Source organism: Ictalurus furcatus, chromosome 14 (assembly GCF_023375685.1).
Source record: "Ictalurus furcatus strain D&B chromosome 14, Billie_1.0, whole genome shotgun sequence".
NCBI lineage: Eukaryota > Metazoa > Chordata > Actinopteri > Siluriformes > Ictaluridae > Ictalurus > Ictalurus furcatus.
The window spans coordinates 3,921,926-3,936,265 of record NC_071268.1 but is presented as its reverse complement, the minus strand read 5'-3'; the positions used below and the strand labels follow the sequence as shown (position 1 = coordinate 3,936,265).

Below are 14,340 nucleotides of genomic sequence, written 5' to 3'. Positions count from 1 at the left end.
CCGTTCCTCAGCAGAAATCTGACAAATTTGCAAAAACGCAATCATAACTTTCATGCGACATTAAAAAAGATGTTAACGAATTTATTATAGATGAAATTAATAGACATCAAAGGCATTCTGTGTGGATCTTACAGCATGTCAGGCTTGAATAAAGAGAATGCATAATCCACTTGAAATTAATCTGTAAGCCTCTAGATTTCACAAGCAACTGCTGCGTGATAATAAATTTGTGTTCCAGGATGCTGTCACACATGCTACACATCATCAGCGATGCTTTAATAGAAGCTTTACGAAACCGTCAGAATTTAATTAACACAGTCCCTGTTAACTAAATTTAACTCCGTATGAGTTAATTGAACACAAGAGATATTTATTTTGTTGCGGTCTCAAAATCCCTGAGCAACTCTCAGAGTCACTTTCACTGGAACAAACCTGGCACCTGGCCACTGGGAAAATGCACGCGCTCACACACACACACACACACACGGATAGGGCAGAGCCTCCAGCTTTGCACTGTTGCCCATTCCTATGAAAGCAAATGTTTGTTGGCATAGAAGGTTGTGCTGTTTGTGACCTACACTGTCCTCTGCCACTACTAATTGGTTCAAAGCACAAGCACACACACACACATGCATGTTTGCCTTACTATCCTTATGAGGACCTCCCATTGACATAATTAATATTGGAGCTAATTACTGCCTACACCTACCTCTAACCCTAACCTTAACCTCAGAAACCAAAAGGAAACCTTTTAGGCCCTTTAAGATTTAAATTTTTCTCACGGGGACCAGACAAATGTCCCCAGAATGGACGTATATCTCTGTAGATGTCTGACAGTGTCCTTTAAAAAAAATAAATAAATGTGTATAGCTGATCAGATTGGTAGGACATTGATCATTGATTGGACATGGGAGATAATTGATCAGTGCATGTTAAAGGGTTTCTAACTGTCTTACTGTTGCATTATTTTCTTAAAAACAACCGGTCTGTGAGGTCGCTTTAGTAGCAGTATTTCAGAAAGAAAAATTCCTTTTTGTTTCCTATAGATGGTCTGCCAGTGTGAACAGCTTAGCCAGGGGTTTTGGCGGCTGGTAACTGATCAGTTTAAGCTGGATTTTTTAGCAGGGCAGTATAATAGTAGCAAGGTTATGATCAGTAGTTTGCACGTTTGCCTCGCACCTCTTGGACTGAGGGTTCAAATCCCGCCTCCGCCCTGTGTGTGCTGTGTGAGTTTGCATATTCTTCCTGTGCTTCTGTGGTTTCCACCAGGTACTATGGTTTCCTCCCCCAGCTAGGCTGATTAGCATTTCCAAATTGTCCATAGTGTGTGAATGTGGTGTGCGATTGCACCGTGCAATGGGTTCGTGCCCCGTCCAGGGTGTCCCCTGCCTCGTGCCCCGAGTCCCCTGGGATCGGCTCCCCAATGACCCTGTGTAGGATAAGTGGTAGAGAAAATGGATGGTATGCCTAGAGAAAACAAGTTTAAAAAGACAAAGAGTCAGTCATAGTTGGTTAAAAGGGATAGGGGTGCCATATCAGGAGGACCGGAGTAGTCTTGCTGAGTGAGAGGTCTTCATGTGGAAGTGGACTAGATTTTGCAGTAACCCACTGCTCTTACAGTCAACCCTGTCTGTAATTCCATGTGGGGCATCACAATTCAGAGCCTTCAGGCAAGATAGGACAGTGTTTATTCCTCCACGAGTTATTTTTATGGCTTGAAAAGTCCTGTCATCTCTTTCTTGATCCTTTCCCAGTCTTCTTCACTTTTGTGCAATGTCCTCCCACACCTATTGTTTTCTGTTTGGCAGAGAGTAAGCCCTTGAATTTTATTTTTCTTCATCTTTTCCAACAATACCTTCAGGTTCCTTGGGGTAAAAAGAATCCCTCCTTGGTTGTCTGACATGTGGTGTGTTGGTACAGAAGAATCCCCTGGAGATAAGTTCACAACCTTATTACATGTTTGTTTTGGAAGCAGTCATGTTGTAATTAAAGCACAGAGTGCCATATATTAATAGATTGTGTTTTGCCAAATGCAATTAAATACCAAATACTTTATTTAGGCTCCTTGACAGGGGTTGTTGTTGAACCAGCAACCTCAACTGTGAACTCTATAGTCAATGTTATAAATTTAACAAGTGAATAAGTCTGTATGTTGATTGATCTAAAGCAAAAAAGAAGACAGTGTTTACTGTCCATGATGTGAGCGGCCATTTTGTTTTGATGTCACTTGCTGGAAATCTATTTCATCAAGTTCTATTGTGACATGAGAAAAAGAAAATACACCCTCCTTCAATTCTGTGTTTTTATCTACAATACATTCTATCAGGGACTAAATAACAATTGTGTGGTCATTACCAACTTCTTGCTTTCGTGAAAGAGTGACTAGAGGGAAAAAAAAAAAAACCTTCTCTCCAAAAAGAATATGGAGCATGACTTAGGTTTGCAACATTGGATCTGAGCAAACCACAAAAGTTCTGGAATGATATCCTTTGGACTGACAAGTGTGGCAAAAACCAAACACAGCTTATCACCACAAACGCATCATACCAGCTGTCAAACACGATGGTGAAGGGGTGACAATTTGGGCTTGTTTTGCAGCCACAGGTCCTGGGAAACTTGAATTCATTGAGACAATTCTTGAGACAAAAATGTGAGGTCATCTGTCCAGCAGCTTAAGCTGAGCCAAAATTGGGTCATCTGGCAGGACTGTGATCCCAAGCAAACTGGCACATCAACATCTGATTGGCTAAAGAAGACGAAACTCGAGGTGTTGGAATGGCCAAGTCAGAGTCCAGACTGCAAACATATTAAGATGCTGTGGTGGGATCTTAAGAGAGCTGCGCATTAACGAATATCCTCAAACAGCAATGAACTGAGACGAGTGGGCCAAAGAAGAAGACGGGGCTCCTAGAAAATAAACTCCTACAGATAAAATTCACTTCAGGTTATTGTTGCTAAAGGTGGTTCTAAGGTTGGTTTATTTTTCGGAAATAAAAAATTTATCACACACTAAAATATCTTGTGTTTTTTTGTTGTCACCTGAGGTCATTAGTTTGTTTATCGAAGATGGTGAGGACCACACAGTTATTTAGACCCTGATCAATAAAAACCTAGAATTTCAGGAGGGTGTTCTTTCTTCATCAGTATTTTTTATGGGTCGCTCTTAAGTGCTACTCTAAATTTATACATTTTATTTACAGTTATACATCACATTTATTTATCTCTTCCACGCATCATTCTTACACACATACATAGGACCAGTTGAATGTTTTTGTCCTCCACAGCAAGGAGAAAGAACGTTCTCCGAATCTCTCCCTTTACTTTCTCCACTCCTCTGTTATCTTTCTATAACATTGTTTTCATCTCCCTCTCTTGCTCTCTCTCTCTCTCTCTCTCTCACACACACACACACACACACACTCACTGTCTTCATGCACAGCATACTAATGAAGTAGATTTAAAAAGAAACTTTAAAATTTTACAATAGTGATTTTGATAAGAATGTATTTATCATTAAGGCAAATCTCTCTCTCTCTCTCTCTCTCTCTCTCTCTCTCTCTCTCTCTCTCTGAGGCTGTTCTGATACAGTCCCTGACCAGTCCTTTGTTCTTCAGATTTTTCAGCGTGTTATACTGCTGAAGGTGAACACTGTAGTCCATCACAGCTCTGTGGGTGGAGATGAGATGAGCTCAGTGTGTGTCTCAGTCTCAAATGCTAGGCTTCAATAATTCTGTACCATTAATCTGACATTAATTAAGTCTCTACTCCTCCCTCCCACCAAGCAAAAGCAGCTGCCTGTCTGCTTTGATATCAGCCAACACTGCTCATCAATCCTAAAGCAAAGATTATAATTTCCTGGGATTATAATAAAATTTGTATATTTCACCTTCCTCCTCCTCATTCTCTTTCTACTTTAAGTGTAGGCATACCTTTTTAACAATATGCATAATTTTATTTGTTTTTAATGAAAGATTTCGTTATATTTAAATGCACGTCATGGTTATTTATCAGATTCGTATCACTTTGGGGTTTCTTTGGGGTTTTTTTTTTTTACACATAAGATAAGTGTACAGCAAAATTGTCATGTATAACATTTGAGCAGCACAATCATTATTTTCTGGCTCTGAACATTCATAAAGCCTCTCTGTGTTGTGTTATTAATGTAATAATAAACACATTACACAAACCAAACCATTGCATGTGATCTCTAATTTCCCTCGGGAATGGCCATCTCATCGTTCCCAACCATTTCAACTCCAGTAGTTCTCCATGATGCTGAAAGTAATGAGAATCTTGTAGCCAAATAGGTGACAATAAGAAATATTATTGTCACCAGTGTTGGAACATTTCACCTGTGTTGTCATCTGTGCTCAGTAGGTGAGAGTTTACGACTCAATGTGAATTAGGCACACATCCAAAGAACTCCAGAGCATGAAGGATAGGTGCTTGACTCTTGCTCCTTATCAGCACGCTACTCCATTACGCTGTTATTCCAAGCCATTACTTCCCCCCATTAGTGTACAGAAGCCTATTAGACGGTAGCAAGACCGCTCACAGGTACACATCACACCTCACTGCTCTCATTCCAATCAGCTTTCTGTCATGAGTTACACAATGAAGAAAAAATCCACCGTTTTGCACTGCTGTCTCAAATCCACTGGGATTTAACTTTTCTTTTGTTTTTGGTCAGGTCCACTGAACATGGCTCCATGCAGTACAAAACATGACATTTTATTTATACAGGCTTGACTTTTATTTACACTGTGTAAGAACCACATCAAAAAAAAAAACAGTTTTATTATAAGACTGCTTCACTGTCCTGTGCTTCAGACCAATAAAGGGGTCTCTTTAAGGCTCAGATACTGTAAATGCTCCTGCCTTGAGCTGGACATTCTCATTTAACACATTATGGCATACTGTTCTCTGATTAACAGCAGTTATAATACTTTTAATAATCCAGGCTGAATTGCAACCTCAACTAAATCTCTCTGCTCAGAAGATGATGAATTAATTAATTAATCACTTTAACACCCTTGTGCATATAAAACGAGGATAAGGAGCCAGTGTGCCTATAATCTGTAAGTCTGAAAAAAATTTCTCACAGTAGATAAGTCAATGAATGATTATTCTCCAAAAACTGGGAGATTAGCTTTAAGACATTAAAATAAGCTTTAGATAAAGATCTCGAAGAGTCCCAAAATATTAAGTATGTGCAGAAAATGAAGAGCCATGGAGGAAATCACAACTTGATGCTGATCTCTTCTTGTACCACTCTCCTCTATGAATGTTACTGCTGCTAAGGCATCCTACAAGGGAAAGCTGGACGCATCTGCATCAGATCTACGTAAGCTCCATGACATTTTCACAACCTTGCCCCTCTTTCTTCACCCTCCTCCCTGACTGCTGGTGATTTTGCCACCTTCTTGATTAGAAGATTAAGATCTGCCAAACTTTCCCTCCTACCCCATTCCTACACTGCACTCCTACAGTACTTTCCTATCTCCTTAATATGTTTTTCTCCTCTAGCTACAGAAGAGATCCTGAAAATTCTTTTGTCCAGCAATTCTCCCACCTGCCCACTGGATCTCATCCCCTTCCACAATGCTTCAGACCATCTCACAAGACCTTCATCACTTTGTAAATAACTCCTTAATGTCTGGTCATGTACCAACTGCCTTTGCCATAGCAAGGGTTATACACATCCTGAAAAAAGCCCACACTAGACGTCTCAAAAATCACCATCTACCAACTAGTATCACTTCTCTCCTTGGACGTTCTGTACACAACGAATTGTCTCTCTTTCTTACCCAGAATGACCTCTAAGATCCTAACCAGTCTGGTTTCAAAGTGGTACACTTCACAGAACAGAGCATTGGAAAGTGCCACAGCATGGCAGAATATTGGCTTCTTACCTGGAGAGATCAGGTGACATGAAAGGGATCCACATCTGCTCCATGTAGGCAGACTGTTGATGTTCCACAAGTCTCAATCATTGGTCCTGCTCTATTCTCCCTCTATACAGTACTTTCTCTTTCAGCAAGGTCATTTCCTCAGATGCTATTTCATGCCACTTCTATGGTGATGACACTCAACTCATCCTCTTCTTCCTCAGACAATCTGCATGGATCTCAGCATGTGTGGTGGACATGCCATTTCCCTGAAGCTAAATTACAGCAAGACTGAGCTGCTGTATATCACTGGAGATGAATCCCCATATCAAAAAATGTTAGAACTTCAAGAACTTTTTGATCACACCATCTGACAATGCATGCAACCTTGAGGTAGTTCTGGACACACAACCTTCTTTCATTCATATTGCTAACCTGACATTGTCATGCAGATTTCTGATTGAAAACATCAGTAGGGTCTGCCATTTCTCTCCACATAGAGCTTGTTTAGTTGCTTGTCATCTCAAGATTGGACAACTGCAACTTGGTCTACCCTTTGGGTACCATCTGGCCCTTGTAACTCTGTCACTACAAACACAGCATGGCTGCATTCACTCCATATGTTTCCTGTAGCTACGCACTTTTCAAACACTATTGCTTGCCTCCAAAGCCAAAAAGCATCAGCACCCACCTGCATGAATGCATTTATCAAACCTCGTTCTACTGCACATTCCCCTCGAGCCTTAACACAGCTCAACTTGACCCACCTTTAGGATAAACATATTAGGATAAACATATTAAGATAAACGTCCCCGTCAAACAAAGACTGACAACCTACTTCTTCACTAAACACTTAAAGGAGCACTAATACAACGCTTCATTGGTACTTGATGTACTGACATCTGCCAAATGCAGTAAATGTATACAGTATACTCGATCTGTCTGTCCAACTGTCCTTTCACTAATTCTTCTCGATGGAAGATTTGACATGAACAGAAATGTTTTTCAGAAGGTTTTCAAATGGCTTTATAAAAAAATTATTTATGTGAGAATTGCACATGCAACATGGAGTTTGAAGGTGTCTCAATTAGACTCAATTGTGAGCCTGAACTTGTATGTCTTGGTTCGAACATGAATCAGTATTAAGTCCAGCGTCACTGGCTAACAAAGAAAAAAATCGCATTTTTGGGAAGCCCAGAAGCAGCTATGCAACTCATCTCTGAAGATATCCCCGTTGGTGTAACTTGTGGCCTGAAGTCACCAGCTCTGAATACATGCCTGGGTGGTGAATAGTTTTCACAATGATATACTTCTGTAGTGACAAGTGAAGTTCATCCTCCCTGTTTGTCACCCGACAGATGTGAGTAACTGGGTAAAATAATTTTGGATGAACTGCTCTAACCTTGTGTTATTGTTAATATCTTTTCCATTTCAACGATCCATCCATCCATTTGCTGTACGGCTTATCCTATGCAGGGTTGTAGGGGAGCCTGGAGCCTATCCCAGGGAACTTGGGGCATGAGGTGGGGGTGAATGCGGTGAACAATTTGGGAATGACAGTCAGCCTACAATGCATGTCTTTAGACTGGCGGAGGAATCAGGGGTACCCTGAGGAAACCCCTGAAACACGGGGAGAACATGCAAACTCCACTCAGGCATGTTTAAATATATTATATCAAGCTCTATTTTTGAGCTTGTTCAAGGTTTCAGGTTGCTCCAGATTTATTGAATTAAATCTTAAATATTACATTGTTTTGTAAACTGCATCTCTGGCCTTGTTTTATTGTATATCAGAGGATCCTGCTTGATGTACCCTAAGGGTAAAGGTGTGAGCCCTTTACCACTTTACCACTGCTCCACTGTGGGACCCCTACGTCAGACACGGATCGACTTTTTCCCATTAAAATTATACACGTTACTCTCCTTAGAGTAACTGCTTCGCTGCATCTCTGGCATTCTATTACCTCAGTTTGGAGATGTGCTGTAAGGGCCTGCAGTGCATCTGAATTTTGAGACACAGGCATGCAGTTTTGTGTTCAACACTGTATTCCCTAACAGTAATGTTTGTAATTGTAAAAGTCTTTAAATGGGAGTCATGAAACAAAGCAGAGGGGAGGGGAGGGGAAAAGGAAAAATTCAGTCCCTATTAACATGAACAGACTAAACCACTTTCCTATTTGGGGACATGCCAAGCGCTGATATACTTGGCATCCTAGACACATACGAAGGATTACTGGTGTCTCCAATAAGAAAACACAGGAATTTAAGTTATTTACTAATTTAGGATGTTTTTGAGGCGTCTTTCAGTAAGATCAGAAAGTTAAATCTCTCCCAACTTTTATCTCCTGGGTTTTCTGTACTAATAGTCTTGTTCTAAGAGTTGCTAGTCAAACACTGTTTCATTACGCACTCACTATATGGTGACGGTAAGTGTCTCTTTTCAGTGTAGGCATCCACTTAGTCTCTTTTGTATGGATGGATGAAAAAAGTTTGGTTTGGCTGGAGTGACTGTGGTAGGATAGCAAATAACTATAGCAACAGCAAGCACTTTGAGGCCCTCTTTCTTGACTCTGTCTACTTCTTTTACATTCTTTTATCTAAGCAGCTACTTATAACTCTGTGAGTCTCATTCAAATCAGCAAAGACCCAAATTATTTCCACATTATATATATATATATATATATATATATATATATATATATATATATATATATATATATATAGGGATTACATGTGCTATATGAACTATATAGAAAGCTGTATTTACTGTATGTAATACAAGGAACTTTCATATCTACTCAAAAACAAATACTTTTGAACTAGAATATTTTCTAGAGATAAAACATTCACAAGCACTATAAAGAAAAACATTGGATGCGGCTATAGAGATGTGGCCAGTGATAAGAAAGAGCGTTAGACACTTTTTCATTACTGCTCTGAAATGTTCTTCTCTATCTCCCTCAGACAAGAAACAAACAAACCTATGTTTTGTTTTGTTTTTTTACTGATTATAGTTCAACTGCTACAAAGCATGACATTTAAAGCAAATGCTTAAGCACCACCAATGTAAGAGGACGTTACTTCAATACATGCAAAAAAAAAAAAAAAAATCAAATAAATAACAAATCAGAAACAAGATTATTTGTTCTAATTTCACGGTGCACAAGCAAGCTACTTGATCCTTTGAAAAATGTTCATTCATTTACTTTTTACAATGTGCCAAAGAAAAGTTTGCACTGTCTTTAAGAGAAACCATCTTGGCTAACAAGTTCGTGTGATAACAGTGAAAAGAAAAAAAATCCCTGGAATGAAAACACACTACTGAGTTGTCTGGCTGATAAAAGTTGACGAGTCTCACATTTGCAATTACAGTACGGACGTATTCATCCCAGTAGTCATGCCATATCATTTTTCATCAGGATTAAGCTTCAGAATAAGTCTAGCTTTCCTCTTTGGACTTTTGGTTTAAGCAGAAGCTTGTTCTGCAGGGCTGAGGAACCGACACACTTGGGATACCGACACACTGTCAAGCCTATAGACCATAGAGATTCTGTCTGACCACAAATCTCTTCCGAACACCTCTACCTGTCTCCTTCATGCTCACAGATGTCTCGACGTGATGTATTCAGAGCACACAGCTTTCTTCAGGCTCTCCGGTGAATCTGCTATCTCTTCTCTCTCTCTCTCTCTCTCCTCTCTCGCTCAATTCCTGTCCCAATGCTCCTCCCTTCTACTTTGAGCTCTTATGCATGGTACTTACTTTCAAATGGAGGTATAGTTCACCAGTTCCTCAACCGAAGTAGTTTATCCCCTTTCTTTTCATTCACTTTGCGTTGGATTTTGGCTCTTTGTTGCTCTGCCTCTCTTACACATTCACTACCTTCGTCTTGCAAACTCTGTCTCGTGAAACCACAGGGTTGTGCTTATAGTATATATGTGTGTGTGTGTGTGTGTGTGTGTGTGTGTGTGCGCGCAGGAGAGAGACAGAGTAGTGGGGGTTGTTGTATTTGGGTGGTGCCTCGGGGGGTGAGTGCTGAAAGAGCAGCTCTCATGCTCACACCCTCATTAACACAAGGTCACCCAAGAGATGGCACAAATAGAAGGAAAAAAAAGAGACAGGCAGGCAAATTTGAAAACTGACAATCACACACAGACAAAAAGGTCATGCTGTATGGTGAGCTCTGTCTGTGAACTCATTATCAATGTTTCGTTCCAGAGAGTCCTATCTACTACCTACTGTACTATAAAAATCTGCCACGACAGAGGAGACAGCAATGGAACCACTTAATATTTTCTCCCATTAATTTAATTGTAACTATCATGCAACATAAGATTATATAATAGGATTTTATCATTTTGCAATATTGGTTATATGGTCCTGTATGCTCAGTTCTCATTTTTAATTTATTTACATTACATTACATTTATGGCATTTGACAGACACCCTTATCCAGATTGACTTACATTTATACAACTGGGGGTTAAGGGCCTTGCCCAAGGGCCAAACAGTGGTAGCTTGGCAGTCCTGGGGCTTAAACTCCTGATCTTCTGATCAGTAACACAGAGCCTTAAACCACTGAGCCACCACTGCCTAAATTACTCTATTTACAGTGCTATTGTCACAAAGCCCAATGGTAATTTACCTAATAAACAACCTGAAGGTCACAATGGCAAACACAGACTTCAGAAAAACAAACTAAATGAAGAGCCTGAAGAAAGAAAACCTTTCCATTTCTAGTCAACACCGGGCAGTGATATTACATTAGACAGAGGCCCTGGAAGAACCCTGGAGATACAGCATGGATTGGAAGTTAATTGCTTAAGCAAGGCACTTCACACTGCATGCCTTCCCCAAAGAAATACATGAATCTGTAGTTTATTATCAGTTCATAACTTACATCAATTACATCACTTACAAGGAGACATGCCGACAGCTCTTACTCCCGAGCTCACTAACCATAATGGAAACCTTGCACGTTGAACCTACTGTAACTTTAACAATAATTATTTTTATTTCTGTTTCCTCAGACACTACATGTATAGATTTTCACTTCTTCATCTTTTGGGTTACTTTCACTTTATTATTTTATTTTTAATTTTAAAAAATTTCCCTTAGATAAATGTCTATTTTCTTGAATATTGTTGATAGTCTTGTCTTGTCTGGTCTGTTTAGTATGTTACATGCCATACATGTGCATACACACCACGACAAATTCCTCATATTTGTAACATAATGTCACGTTACAAAGATGGGTGTAGAATCAATCGCAGATTTCAAACATTTAATAAACAAACAGACAAAAACCACTAAGACACAATAACATGAGGCAAAATACTGTGGCAAAACATTGGCACATGGACAAAAGCATGGAAAGACAATTACGTGAGACAAAGAAGCAGTGCAAACAGTGGCTATATATATATATGAGTGCTCGTTAAACAAAAACATGATACAGGTGCAGGTGGTCATGTGACAGTAACATGGTGCAGTGGCTGCTGGGAAATGAAGTCCAGAGTTACCTCCTTGATATATGACAGAACCTGCCCCAAGGGCGCTTCTCCCAGAGCGCCCAAAAATGCACTCCCTCCATCTGGTGGTCCTGGCCCCTTGGGCAAAATGTCTCCAGCAGAACTAGGAGGCTGAGCGGCATCCTCAGTGGAGCAAGAAAGGAACGCAATGTCCTCAGTGTAACAGGTAAGCGGAGTGACGTCCTCAGCAGAACAGGTAAGCAGAGCGACATCCTCAGCGGAACAGGTAAGCAAAGCAACATCCTCAGCAGAACAGGTAAGCAGAGCGACATCCTCAGCGGAACAGGTAAGCAGAGCGACGTCCTCAGCGGGGCTGGAGCTCAGAGCGACGTCCTCAGCGGGGCTGGAGCTTAGAGCGATGTCTGTGGGGTAGGACAGCGAGACAACTTCCTCTGCAGAACAGGAGAGGGTTCTCCATGAGGCCCGAAGGAAGCTCCAAGATTTCCGCGAGGCCATAGAGGGGAGCGAGGTTCTCCGCAAGGCCAGGGAGGGGAGCGAGGTTCTCCGCGAGGCCAAAGGGAGGAACGATGCTCTCCGCGGAGCACATGAGGGAAACGATGCCCTCCGTGGAGCAGGAAGGGGGAGTGACATACGGCGCGCAGCAAAGGAGAGGAACGACGTCTTCAGTGGAACATAGAATTACGACGTCCTCAGCGAAGCAGGATGGCAGAGCGACATCCTCAGCCGAGCGGGAAGGCAGAGCGACGTCCTCAGCTGAGCAGGAAGGCAGAGCGACATCCTCAGCCGAACAGAAAGGCAGAGCGACGTCCTCAGCCGAGCAGGAAGGCAGAGAGACGTCCTCAGCCGAGCAACAAGGCAGAGCGACGTCCTCAGCCGAGCAGGAAGGCAGAGCAACGTCCTCAGCCGAGCAGGAAGGCAGAGTGACGTCCTCCCCCAGGCAGAAAAGCGGAGTGCCTTCCTCAGCAGAGCGGTAAAGCTGAGCGATGCCCTCAGTGGTGCAGCAAAGCAGGGCGAGTTCCTCAGCGGAGCAGGCAAGCACAGCGGCGTTGTGCGCGGGGTTGGCGAACAGAGGGGAACACTTGGGTATGTTGGGACATGGAGCAACTGAGCGACGTCCTCAGCTGAACCAAAAAGCTGAGCGGCGTCCTCAGAAGAGCAGGAAGGCTGACTTTCGTTCTCCACTGACTCCATTTGCTGAACTAGATCCATAATAGGGGAGGGAGGGTAGGAGATGGTACTAGCCCAGACACCAGACTCCCACTTGTACCCAGACTCCTCCTCCTGTTGGCATGGCATGGCGTAGTCCTCCGCGAACATAGGTGGTAGAGTGAAGCCCAGGTATTTCATGGTGGTCTGCTGCTTCCGTTGTAGGTTTCACGTTCTGTCACGGTTCAAAGATGGATGATGGAAGCAAGCGCAGATCTTCAAACATTTAATAAACAAACAGACAAAAACAACAAAGACACAATAACACGAGGCAAAATACTGTGGCAAAATCAAACATCGATGCGTGGACAAAAGCATGGAAAGACAATTACGTGAGACAAAGGAGCAGTGCAAACAGTGGCTATATATATGAGTGCTTGTTAAACAAAAACATGATACAGGTGCAGGTGGTCATGTGACAGTAATATGGTGCAGTGGCTGCTGGGAAATGAAGTCCAGAGTTACCTCCTTGATATATGACACATAATCGACAAAATAAAAAGATTCTGATTCTGATTAATAGAATAAAATGTGTTTTGATTATCTGTGATACTCAATCTTATTATCACAGTTTCTTACATTATGCCAATTGACCACCCGCTTATACTGTAGTAGCAGCTGTCAATCAAAAATCAATATGGTGTGGCCGTATTGAGGGTGCGAAATACAGGATGTAACGATCAGATTTTGTCCACTGCCTAATAATCCACAAAGAAGAATTATGGCTGGGTGCCAACAGAAATGCTAAGTACAATCTTAGAAGCAAACCCTTTGTATCAGGAGTGACGAGAGACCGGTCCTTCTTGGCTACTAACTCTAGTTACTGGATAACGTAAGATAGCTTGATAGATAACGTAAGATGGCTTTTGAAGATGTAGGAATAAAACTGAAGGTCATCAGTTCTTTGCTAATCTTGAGTGGCTATGAGTTAGGCTTGGTTACTAAAAAAAAAGTTATGATTTTCTAAACGAAAGTACTAAGTACAGTATCATGTCACACCAACAATTCCATGGAAAAAGTCTCCATGCATTCTTAATATATCTATGTCATGTAGCAAATGTCCTTCTTATTTAAGTCTTCTTTGTTTGTACTTATTCCCCCAGTCTCTCTTCACACTCATTATTTCCTGCTTTAGATCTCCATTTCTGAGCCCTCCTTTCACCACACATTACATTTAAACCCCACCCTGCATCATATGAGGAAAATGATCATTGCCCATTGCTAGGTGTTGATTTTCTGATATCCCAGCCAGATTACTTGACAAGCCGATTGCAGGGAATTTTTCACTTGCTTTTGATTACACAAACACAAACATCAAACCTTCCAATCAAACATATCTTCAACAATATAGCAATTGTAAGTATTGTATGTAAATACACGATTTATATTAACATGAGGTGACATGTAAATAGCATACATCCTCAAAACCATATAATAAGACATGCTACAGGAGTTTTAGCCATCACTTAAAGTCAGGACAGTACATTTTTTTTGTCTTGTGTCTATGCTGTAGGTCCCATTATGTGTTAAAAATACCACTGGACCAGCAGATTTTTGAATGTCATACACCACCCACGTCACTGCAGGCTTTTTTATTTCTGGCTGGCCAACAGGGCGAAAACATGTATCAACAAGGATTAAGGATTGAGGGAGGAGGTCTGGTTGTCCATCAGTGATCACGCTTAATCATCTACACCAGTCTGACCTGTAAAAGGGTTATTTCTCCTCTTTTGTCTGAGTGTCAGGTGAGTCAGAT

The 14,340-nt window shown here is 41.3% G+C and overlaps 1 protein-coding gene across 3 annotated transcripts in view; it reads right to left on the bottom strand.

Annotated features, from left to right (window-relative positions):
• ptn (pleiotrophin) overlaps window positions 1-9,820 on the bottom strand; it is a 40,218-nt gene extending 30,398 nt beyond the window's left edge. Inside the window, exon 1 of one of the 3 annotated variants that reach the window (XM_053641683.1) lies at window positions 9,649-9,820. The gene's annotated coding sequence lies outside the window, so the exon portion shown is untranslated. Of the gene's footprint in view, window positions 1-9,473; window positions 9,593-9,648 lie in introns of those variants that run through there. The other 2 variants (XM_053641685.1, XM_053641684.1) reach the window with 2 other exon arrangements.
• Between the last annotated feature and the right edge of the window lie 4,520 nt (window positions 9,821-14,340).